This window comes from Penaeus monodon, chromosome 3 (assembly GCF_015228065.2).
Source record: "Penaeus monodon isolate SGIC_2016 chromosome 3, NSTDA_Pmon_1, whole genome shotgun sequence".
NCBI lineage: Eukaryota > Metazoa > Arthropoda > Malacostraca > Decapoda > Penaeidae > Penaeus > Penaeus monodon.
The window spans coordinates 58,086,068-58,096,067 of NC_051388.1; positions in this window are offsets into that span (position 1 = coordinate 58,086,068).

The following is a 10,000-nucleotide window of genomic DNA, read 5'->3' on the forward strand; positions in this document are numbered from 1 at the left end:
GAGAGAGTTGATATTGTCATGTCCACATCAGTATCGAGCCACGTGCTTTAGTCCTGTTGTTCTCATATGTTTACTCTTTTTTCATAGCTATAAGAAATCTGTTATTGTTGTTTTTCTCACTCATCTTCTCTTGCCTAAATCTTCTTCTTATTCTTCCCTTGTCGTCTCTTCAACCTCTTCTTCCCTCCCCCCCCCTCCCCTCCCTCTCCTCCTCTTTCTCCTCCTCTTTCTCCTTCTCCTTCTCCTTCTCATTCACCTTCTCCTCCTCCTCCTCTCCTCTCCTCTCCTCATCCTCTTCATCCTTCTCCTCTCTCCTCTCTCCTCCTCCTCCTCCTCCTCTTTTTCTTTCTCCTTCCCCCTTCCTTCCTCTTTCCCTTCTTTCTACTTCTTTCTATTCCCCTTCCTCCTCTCTTTCCCACTCCCCTTCCTCTTCTCTCTCTTTCCATACCTCACATCACTCTTCCCTCCCTCCCAGCCTCTTCCCCTAATCCCTAATCCTTATTAAGCTTCGTTCCCTATTCCCCAGATCCCCACTTAGGTTCTCTCCCCAACCCCGCACACCTAACCTCTTCCCCAAGCCCTTAAACTTCCTCCTCCTCTTCGTCTTCCTTCCCCTTTCTTGTACCTAACCCCCTACCCCTCAGATCCCCATCTATCCCCTCTTCCACCCTCTCTCTCTCTCTCCAACCTCCCCTCTCCCTCTCTCGCACTCTTACCCTCACCCCAACTTCCCCTAGCCGGAACCTTCCCATCCTCTCCCCCACTTTACCCTCACTCCAACCTCCCTCACTCTTACCACCCTCTCTCTCTCTCTCTCTCTCTCTCTCTCTCTCTCTCTCTCTCTCTCTCTCTCTCTCTCTCTCTCTCTCTCTCTCTCTCTCTCTCCCCATCTCTCCCTCCCCTTCCCTTACCATCCTCCCTCTCTCTCTTCCCCCACCCCCTCTTCTCCACCCTCACCCCCACCATCCCCTCTCCACCCTCACCCCCATCCTCTCTTCCCTCCCCTCTTCCCTCCCCACCCTCACCCCCACCCACCCCTCACCCACCCCTCCCCACCCCCTCTCTCTCGCACCTGTCGCCCAGCCTCGCTCAGGAGCAGACAGGTTGCACACGCGCCTTGCACCAGCCGCCGGCCCTCGCTCACCCGATCACCTTGGGGAGAGAGACGCTGGGCTAAAGCAATACATGGAGATTATATACAGTGAATCATGGATATGCTAAGTTGCTTTACGTGCCATGACAAAGGTTCCTGTCTGAAGGTATGAACAGCGACGAGCAGCCATTCTGGAAATAATGTGCAGTCGGAACTATCGTCTTAATGCTCGTGGTGATAGAAGTGATAGTAGAAATGTTCGTTATGATGATAATAACTGTGGTGATGGTGTTGATAACGATAATAGTGATGAATAGGATGATGAGGATGAGGATGATTTTAGTAAAGATTATTATGATCTTGAAGATGATAATAGTAATGATGATAACAACAGCAACGATAATGATAATAACAATATCAGAGCCAATAGCAATAGTAATAGTAATGATAAGGATAACGATAACAACAAAAATAATGGTATCATCATCATTATTATCACAATCAGTATAATCATTTTCATTACCATGATGATTATTATCATAATCATGATTAAAATTACATAAACAAAAACAGCAGCAAGAGTAATTATGATAACAGTAACACAACGGATAATAATGATAACAACAACAGCAATAATAATAACAATAATGATAACAATGATAATGATAATAATAACACAAATAAGAATAGTAATAATGACTGTAATAATGATAATGTTTAGAAGAATAACAATAATAATAATAATAATAATAACATAATAATAGGATATAATAATATAACTAACAATCTAATTATGTCAATATGATATAATATAATAAAAATAATATAATATATACAATCATAATAAGTACCAGTGTAATAGAACTACAACTAGTCCATCGACAATATTCGATGATAACGTGATATGATAATACAATCAATACATGATACAATAACACATAATACTTATCATTATGATAAAGCTAATGCAGATAATAATATGTCATGATGATAATGACAACTACAGCATAATAAATCATCATCACCATCACCATCATCATCATCACCATCGCCATCACCATCATCTTCATCATCACCATCACCATCATCACCATCACCATCATCAATCATCATCATCATCATCATTATTACCATCACCACCATCATCATCAGAAAAGAAAACTAATAAAAAAAAAATCAATAAATAAAGACGGTTTGATAAGATAATAAGAAGAAAATATAGACATAAAATGAATTAAATTAATCTAGCTTGTTATTTCAAGAAATAAACCAAAGTGAAATTTCGAGGAGTGACGAAAACTTTCTCTCGAGGTGTGAATTATTATTATTATTAATTTATATATTTTTATTTTATTTTTTATTTTTTGGTGGCCTTTGGGTAATTTTGGGGAGGAATAATAATAGGGCGGGTTTTTTTCTCTCTCTTTTTTGGTGTTCTGTGTTTTAATAAGCTGACGAGTGGATTAAATTTGCTGTCGGCTGATGAATAATGGAAATACTATGATGCGAGATTGGATCTGCTATTATTAATAATATTTCTTTTATTTTTATTTTTTTATTTATTTTTTATTTATTTTTTTTTTCCTTTCGTCGGTTTTTCCTTTTCCTTAATTGTAATATTTATGAGGTAAAGCTGGATTTATGTTTAAGATATGATTAAAGTATAAAAATATAAGGAAAAGGGTGGGAAAAAGTTTTTTTTTTTTCTTTATTCATGCTATAGATGGAGAGATTAAAAAGGAATAATCGTTTTAATCTTGTATCCACTTAGCTAATGTTGTTTTGAATGATAATGACCCTGAACCGGATATGTTGGCATACAAAAAAATATATATATGATCTCTCTCTCTCTCTCTCTCTCTTTCTCTCTATTCTCCTTTCTCTCTCGCTCTCTCTCTCTCTGCTCTCTCTCTCTCTCTTGCTCCTCTCTCTCTCTCTCTCTCTCTCGCTCTCTCTCTTCTCTCTTGCTCTCTCTCTCTCTCTCTCTCTCTCTCTCTTCTTCCTCTCTCTTCTCTCTCTCTCTCTTCTCTCTCTTCTCTCTCTCTCTCTCTCTCTCTCTCTCTCTCGTTTTTTTTTTTTTTTTCTTTTTTTGCTTACCCCAAAAAACTTTCTGGTATCACTCTCTTTCCTGATTATGACGACTGGTTTTCTGAAGGAATGTAACTAGTTTGAGTTACATACGCCAACAAGAACTGTAATGGTCTACCTTAGGGCTCTTAACATTAAAACAGTTTTCTATGAACGTGCGCACGCATTACAAGCAAGTGTGAAGATAGTTATACTTGCACATGCACACACACACACACACACACACACACACACACACACACACACACACACACACACACACACACACACAGGCACGCACGTTCGTAAGTACGTATATGACAGGAATATATACAAACGACCGTAAAAACACACATGTACACAGTAAGAATGCCCTCCCCCCCCCTCCCATCCCTTAAGGTGATATATATCCTTATCTCCTTCACAAAGACCTTCCTTCTGAGGCTTTCCTGCCGGTCATCCTGGTTACCAAGCAGGCCCAGAGCACATAGATCACCTGTCAGCCGTCATAAAACCATAAATGAATTTCTAGGCTACATATCTTAAAGACTTGTCTTATGAGCAACTTATCTTATCTCATCACATCGACCACAGAAAATAAATTGCACAGTCACCCAATATAAACTCAAAGATAGAACCACCCGGGGTATTTACAACAATCATTTGTTTTTGCTTTTTCGTTTTTTTGTTTGTATTTTATTTTTAATGTAACAAGTTATTGCGTCCAGCACACGCCCGAATCACTACTGGTCGCCATATCGAATTTTCAACATGACTTACCGTGCCCTCTCGCTGTCATGAGGTTGTCATGGCCACAGCACCTCTCCTGCTGGTTTCTGCTAGCTACTGCTGGCTTCCGCTGCCTCCTGCTGTCACTTGCTCCAGATCTCGATTTCCCTGGCAGCTCGAGAGTCAATTGTTCAGGCGAGGAGGCTGGCGGGAAGATGCATAATGATGCTTTAAGAAAAAAAAGTCTACGACTGGATTCTTGTCTCCCGGACGGAATGGCCACCAATCACCGAGGAGACCTGCTCGGACTCGTTACGTTAATTACTTTATAAATCATCCAATAAGTCATTTATTACCCTCACCCTCCCGTCCGAACCCCAGGTACCTCCCCCAAACCTAGGTCCCTCTCCCTCTCCCACCCGAGGTCCTTCTGCCACCCCCTCCCCAGTCCCTTCCCACTCATCCTCTCCCTCCCCAGGTCCATCCCACCGCCTCCTCACTCCCTTCCCAGCTCCCCCCCCCCCTCCGCACTCCCCGCCGCTAACTCGTATGCCTACTGCCTACACCAAGTCGCGCCTCGCTCGTCTGGTGACCCCGAGCACCAAAGGCCACGAGGACCAGATAGCCCCGAGTGTTGGAGGCAGGAGGTCTTCGTTCCCCTGCTGAGGAGCCGTCAGCGAGGCGCTTTGGGGGCGCGCCTCCTGCTGCCGGTGCTGGGCAGAGGCAGGTAGATGGTTTAATTATCATAGCAGGGCAGGTGTGAACGCCGGAGAGGGCCGACCCCTTGGAGTAACGTTTATCATGTTTGATTGACATCTGCGCTGATTTATCTGTGAAATCGGCCCGGCGTCCGTGGTTCCTCAGACCGTTATTTTAGGCGCCAACGAGAGGGGGGGGGGAAGGCGAAACACGAGAGAGACGAACAAGCGAACGATGAAACAAGCGATGAATAACTCACAACGAGATATCCAATTATCCACACTAGATTTTCCTCTCCCCCCCCCCTTTTTTCTCTCCCTTCTTTTTTTTCTTGTATTTTTTCCCCTTTCATGGCGGCAATTCTTCGATAACAAGCACCCTCATGATAAGGTGATAATGGCGATGTGAGACTTATCGGTGACTGGCATGAAGGTCTTCGGTGTAAGAGCCTTGCTAATCACAGAGGAGGCGGTGAAAAACGACTGCGGCGAAGGCGAAGAGATTACATTGTTTAAAACCATAACACTTTGCGTGTCGGAAAGTGCATGCTAGAGAATGTAAACCTCTCTCTCTCTCTCTCTCTCTCTCTCTCTCTCTCTCTCTCTATATATATATATATATATATATATATATATATATATATATATATATATATATCTTTCTACCTGTATATATATTTATTTATTTGCTTATTTATCTATTTATTTATTTTTCTCTATCTACATTTTTGCACACGCACGTACACACACACACACACACACACACACACACACACACACACACACACACACACACACACACACACACACACACACACACACACACACACACACACACCACACACACACACACACACACACACACATACACACACACATATACATACATATATATATATATATATATATATATATATATATATATATATATATATATATATATATATATATATAATAGCATGCATGTATATCGACATACACAAGTATGTTTGTACTTGTATGTATGTATGCATGAATATATTATATATGGATGGATGGCTCCGTTTGTGTGTGTGTAAATATATACGGGGAGAGAGATGCTAATCTATATCGATGTATCTTTTTACAAATCCACAGATCTCTCCACCTAATAGTTGCCTTTATTACTCACAAGCCAAAACCCACAGATAACATCACAGCTTAGACCCTTCACCCCCCTCCCCTTTTGAGCTTCATCACCATCACCCAAAACTAGAGAAGAACCACAACATACATCACCCAAGCACCGCGTTCTGTGATCTCCATGTTGAAAGCATGTGGCAGCGATCACCTGTTTAACCCGTTTTCTTCGAGGGAGCGTTGCGTGTTGCAAGGTGTTTAATAGTGATAATGTTAATCATTGGCGAGAGGGATGGCCGGAGTTCGGTTCTGCAGTCGATAATGAAGGACGGGAAGAGGTAGGGGAGTAGCAGGAGGGGGGGGATGTAGGCTGAGGAAAGAGAGAGAGAGAGAAAAGAAATGTATGACTGTCTGAACGTCTGACCTTTTGTTTTGTTTTCTTTTGGGTCTGTGTATTTTAATCATGGGATGACTTGTTAGAAAACGGGGATTTGAATGCCGTGGTATTCTGTCGTTAAAGAAAATAGCGTCCTTGTGAAATGAGCTTCTTAAAGAGAAAATAATTCCTAAAGGAAGAAGCTTAAGGATGAGATAATAAGGATGAAGGATAATCAGAATAAAACAAAAAATATTATGAATGGAAGAGACAAAAAGCAGGAGAGGAGGAAGGGATCGAGGATAATGAAATGGAATGGATTTTTATCAAGTTACATGATCATAATGGCTACTTCTTATGTTTGACTTTTTAATGCTTAGAGACGGTCACTTTTAATGCTTAGAGATTGTTATCTTGATGGTTAAAGATTGATAAGGCTAAGATATACGCAAAGATATTCGAAAAGGGTGGAATATAAATAGAAGTATCTTATATGCAGGAAGACACAGAAGAAAAGAAATAGATATAGATATAAAGAAGAAAATTAAGAGACAAAGAAGAATATTGAGAAAGTAATGGATATAAAGGGAAGAAAGGAAACGTGGAAGGTAAAAAGGTTTAAAAAGAAACAGTGAGATAGAGAAAAAGAAAAGGCTGAGAGAGGGAGACGGAGAGAGAGAGAGCGATAGAGAGAGAAAGTGATAGAGAAAGAAAGAGAAAAGGAGAAAGAGAAAAGTAAGAGCAAGAGCAAGAGAAAAAAAAAGAAGATAAAGGAGAAGAAAGTGAGCAAGAGGAGAATAGAAAAAAGACAAGAAGCAAAGAGAAATAAGAGCAAGAGAGAAAAAAAAGATAAAGAGAGAGAGAGAAGTGAGAACAAGAGCGAGAAAGAATGAAAGAATAAAAGATAGAGAAAGAGAGAGAGAGAGACATAAAAGTGAGAGCGAGAGCGAGAAAGAAGAAATAATAATAAAAGGCAGAGAAAGAAAGAGAAAGGGAGAAAGAGAGAGAGAGAGACATAAAAGTGAGAGCGAGAGCGAGAGAGAAAGAAGGAATAAAAGACAGAGAAAGAAAGAGAAAGGGAGAAAGAGAAAGAGAGAGAGAGAGATAAAAGTGAGAGCGAGAGCGAGAGAGAAAGAAGGAAAAAAAGACAGAGAACGAAAGAGCAAGAGAAAGAAAAATCTCAAGCACCTCATCCCCACGCCCGCACAAGCAAAACCCGTCATACAAATCACAACAAAGATACAAAAGAAACAACAAACAAACAAACAAAATAGCCCCTCCAAAACTGGAAATAATAAAGAAAATAGAAATAAAAACTCAAAAGAAAATGGAAATCAGGAAACCTAAAAAAAAAAAAAACAGAGAAGAAAGAAGTGCAAGAGAGAAAAAAAAATATATGAAAATTATGACAGATAGAAACAAGTATATTCTCACTTGTCTCATTTTTTATTTTTTCTCTCTCTCTCTCTCTCTCTCTCTCTCTCTTCAGTCTCTCCTCTCTCTTCTCTCCTCGCCTCTCCTCATTCTCTCTCTCCTCTCTCTATCTCCTCTCTTTCTCTCTCTCTCTTCTCTCTCCATCTCCTCTCCTCCTCCCTCCCCCCTCCCTCCCTCCCTCCCTCCCTCCCTCCCTCCCTCTCTCCCTCCCCGCCTCTCTCTCTCCTCTCTCTCTCTCCTCTCTCTCTCTCTCTCTCTCTCTCTCTCCTCTCTACTCTCTCTCTCTCTCTCTCTCTTTTATTTTCTCTCTCTCTCTCTCTCTCTCTCTCTCTCCTCCCTCCCTCCCTCCCTCCCTCCCTCTCTCTCTCTCTCTTTCCTTTGTGGGTTAAGACCGCGGGGAGAATTGGCCTGAGGAGCGCACACGAAGAGCTTGGCTCAGTGCACGGGGAGACTTATAACGTCACTCGCTGAAACACGTGCTCGAATATATCATAGGATGCGAGGGGGAGAGGGAAGGAGAGATAAAGAGGGTGGGGAGGGGGAGGAGATAAAGAGAGTAGGAGGGAAGGGAGGAGAGAGGGAGAGAGGAAGAGGGTGGGGAGGGGGAGGAGATAAAGAGAGTGGGAGGGAAGGGAGGAGAGAGGAAGAGAGGAAGAGGGTGGGGAGGGGGAGGAGATAAAGAGAGTGGGAGGAAGGGAAGAGAAGATGATGGGAGGGGGAAGACGAGAAAAAAATGGAAGAAAGTGGGGATGATAAAAGAGAAGAGAGTAAAAGGGAAAGAAGCTTGGGGAGGGAAAGGAGAAGATGGAAGAGAATGAGGAGAGAAAAGAGAGAAAAACAAAATGGTGGGGAGATAATGGAGAAGATGAGAGAAATAGGAAAGGAGAGCAGAGGAAGACGAAGGAGAAGGGAGAAGACAGAAAAGAGATTAGGACGGAAAGGAGAAGAGATAAGGAGAGTGGGAGGAGAAGGAGGAGGGAACGGGGAAGGAGGGAAGTAGGATAAAGATGGAGGAGAAAGGGAAATCCTGAAAAGATGAAAGGAGGTAAAGATGGGAAAGGAGAATGGAGAGAATGAGAAGAGATAAAAAGAGAAGAGAGAAAAGAGAGATGAAGGAAGAGGGTGGAGAAGGAACGAGAGAGGACGAAAAGGAGACAGAAGAAGAAGAAGAGATGGGAGAGAGAAGAAAGAAGAGAGAAGAGGAGTGGAGAAGTGAGAGGAGAGGGAAGAGGGAGGGAAAAAGAAAAGAAGAGGACAAATAAGACGCGAAAGATGGAAGAGGGAGAGGGAGGGAGAGAGGAAAGAAAAGGGTGAAGGAGAATAAGGAGAAAAATGGAAAGATGGAAGAAGAGAGAAGAGAAAGAGGAGTAAATGTGGAAAGGGAATAGAGGAGAGAGACGTTAGAAGAAATGGAGAATGTACATGCGTGTGTGTTTGTAGACAGATAGATAGACAGACGGACAGATAGATAGATGGATGGATGAATAGAAAGATAGATAAACGGATATAGATATAATATAGATATTGATATAATATATATAGATATAATATAGATATTGATATAATATATATATATAATATAGATATTAATATAATATATATATAGATAAATAGATAAGAAAATAGATAGATAGATAGATAGATGGATAGATTTAGACCTACAAACACCTACGAACACATATTCATATACAGAAAAAAATGAATATGAGTGAGGATAGTTACGTAAGCGCTATCAAGGCTAATAAGTGTCACGTCCACTGCAGTATTAATGATCATGAGCCTTTAAGAAATCAACTTTTTTCCATCAGCTGATCCTTTAATAATTCTTATTAATATTTTCCAACTTTCATGTCCCTTTTTCTCTTTCCTTCCGCCCTTTCATCATCTTCCTTTTCACCTCCCCCCCCACCCCCTTCACAGCACCACAGAAAACGGGAATCTGACCTTTTCCGAGCAACAGCCATCGCTGATCGAGGTGATGGCACGTCTCAACATATTATAATTACTGCCATAATTGGGGGGGCTAATTAGAGCCGAGACTACAGCCTGCGGGGTTCCTCTCGAGCCAGAGGCACAGAATTATGACCTTCGAGCGCTCGTAATTGAGCGAGTGACCAAATATGGGCGCCGCCATTTCGACTCTCGATAAATAAATGTTCACGGAAGCCCCATTTTCTCTTATTTATTTGCCTTGTTTTCCCGACCCTCGTTTTCTGTATGATTCATGCGTTCCCTTGCTCGGGATTGCTGCTCTCCTCTTGCATTCGCGTGCCTTTTTAACAAAGAAAATCGGCGTGATTTGCGGCGTACATCGGAGTTTTTGTCCCGTGAAAGGTACTTGTGCGCCAGTTCTGGTATGTGCATACACTGCTTATATAGAGTATAAGTATAAAATATATATATATATATATATATATATATATATATATATATATATATTATGTATAATACGTACATACATACATACACGTATGTATACACGCACACTTGCGCGCGTGTACACAC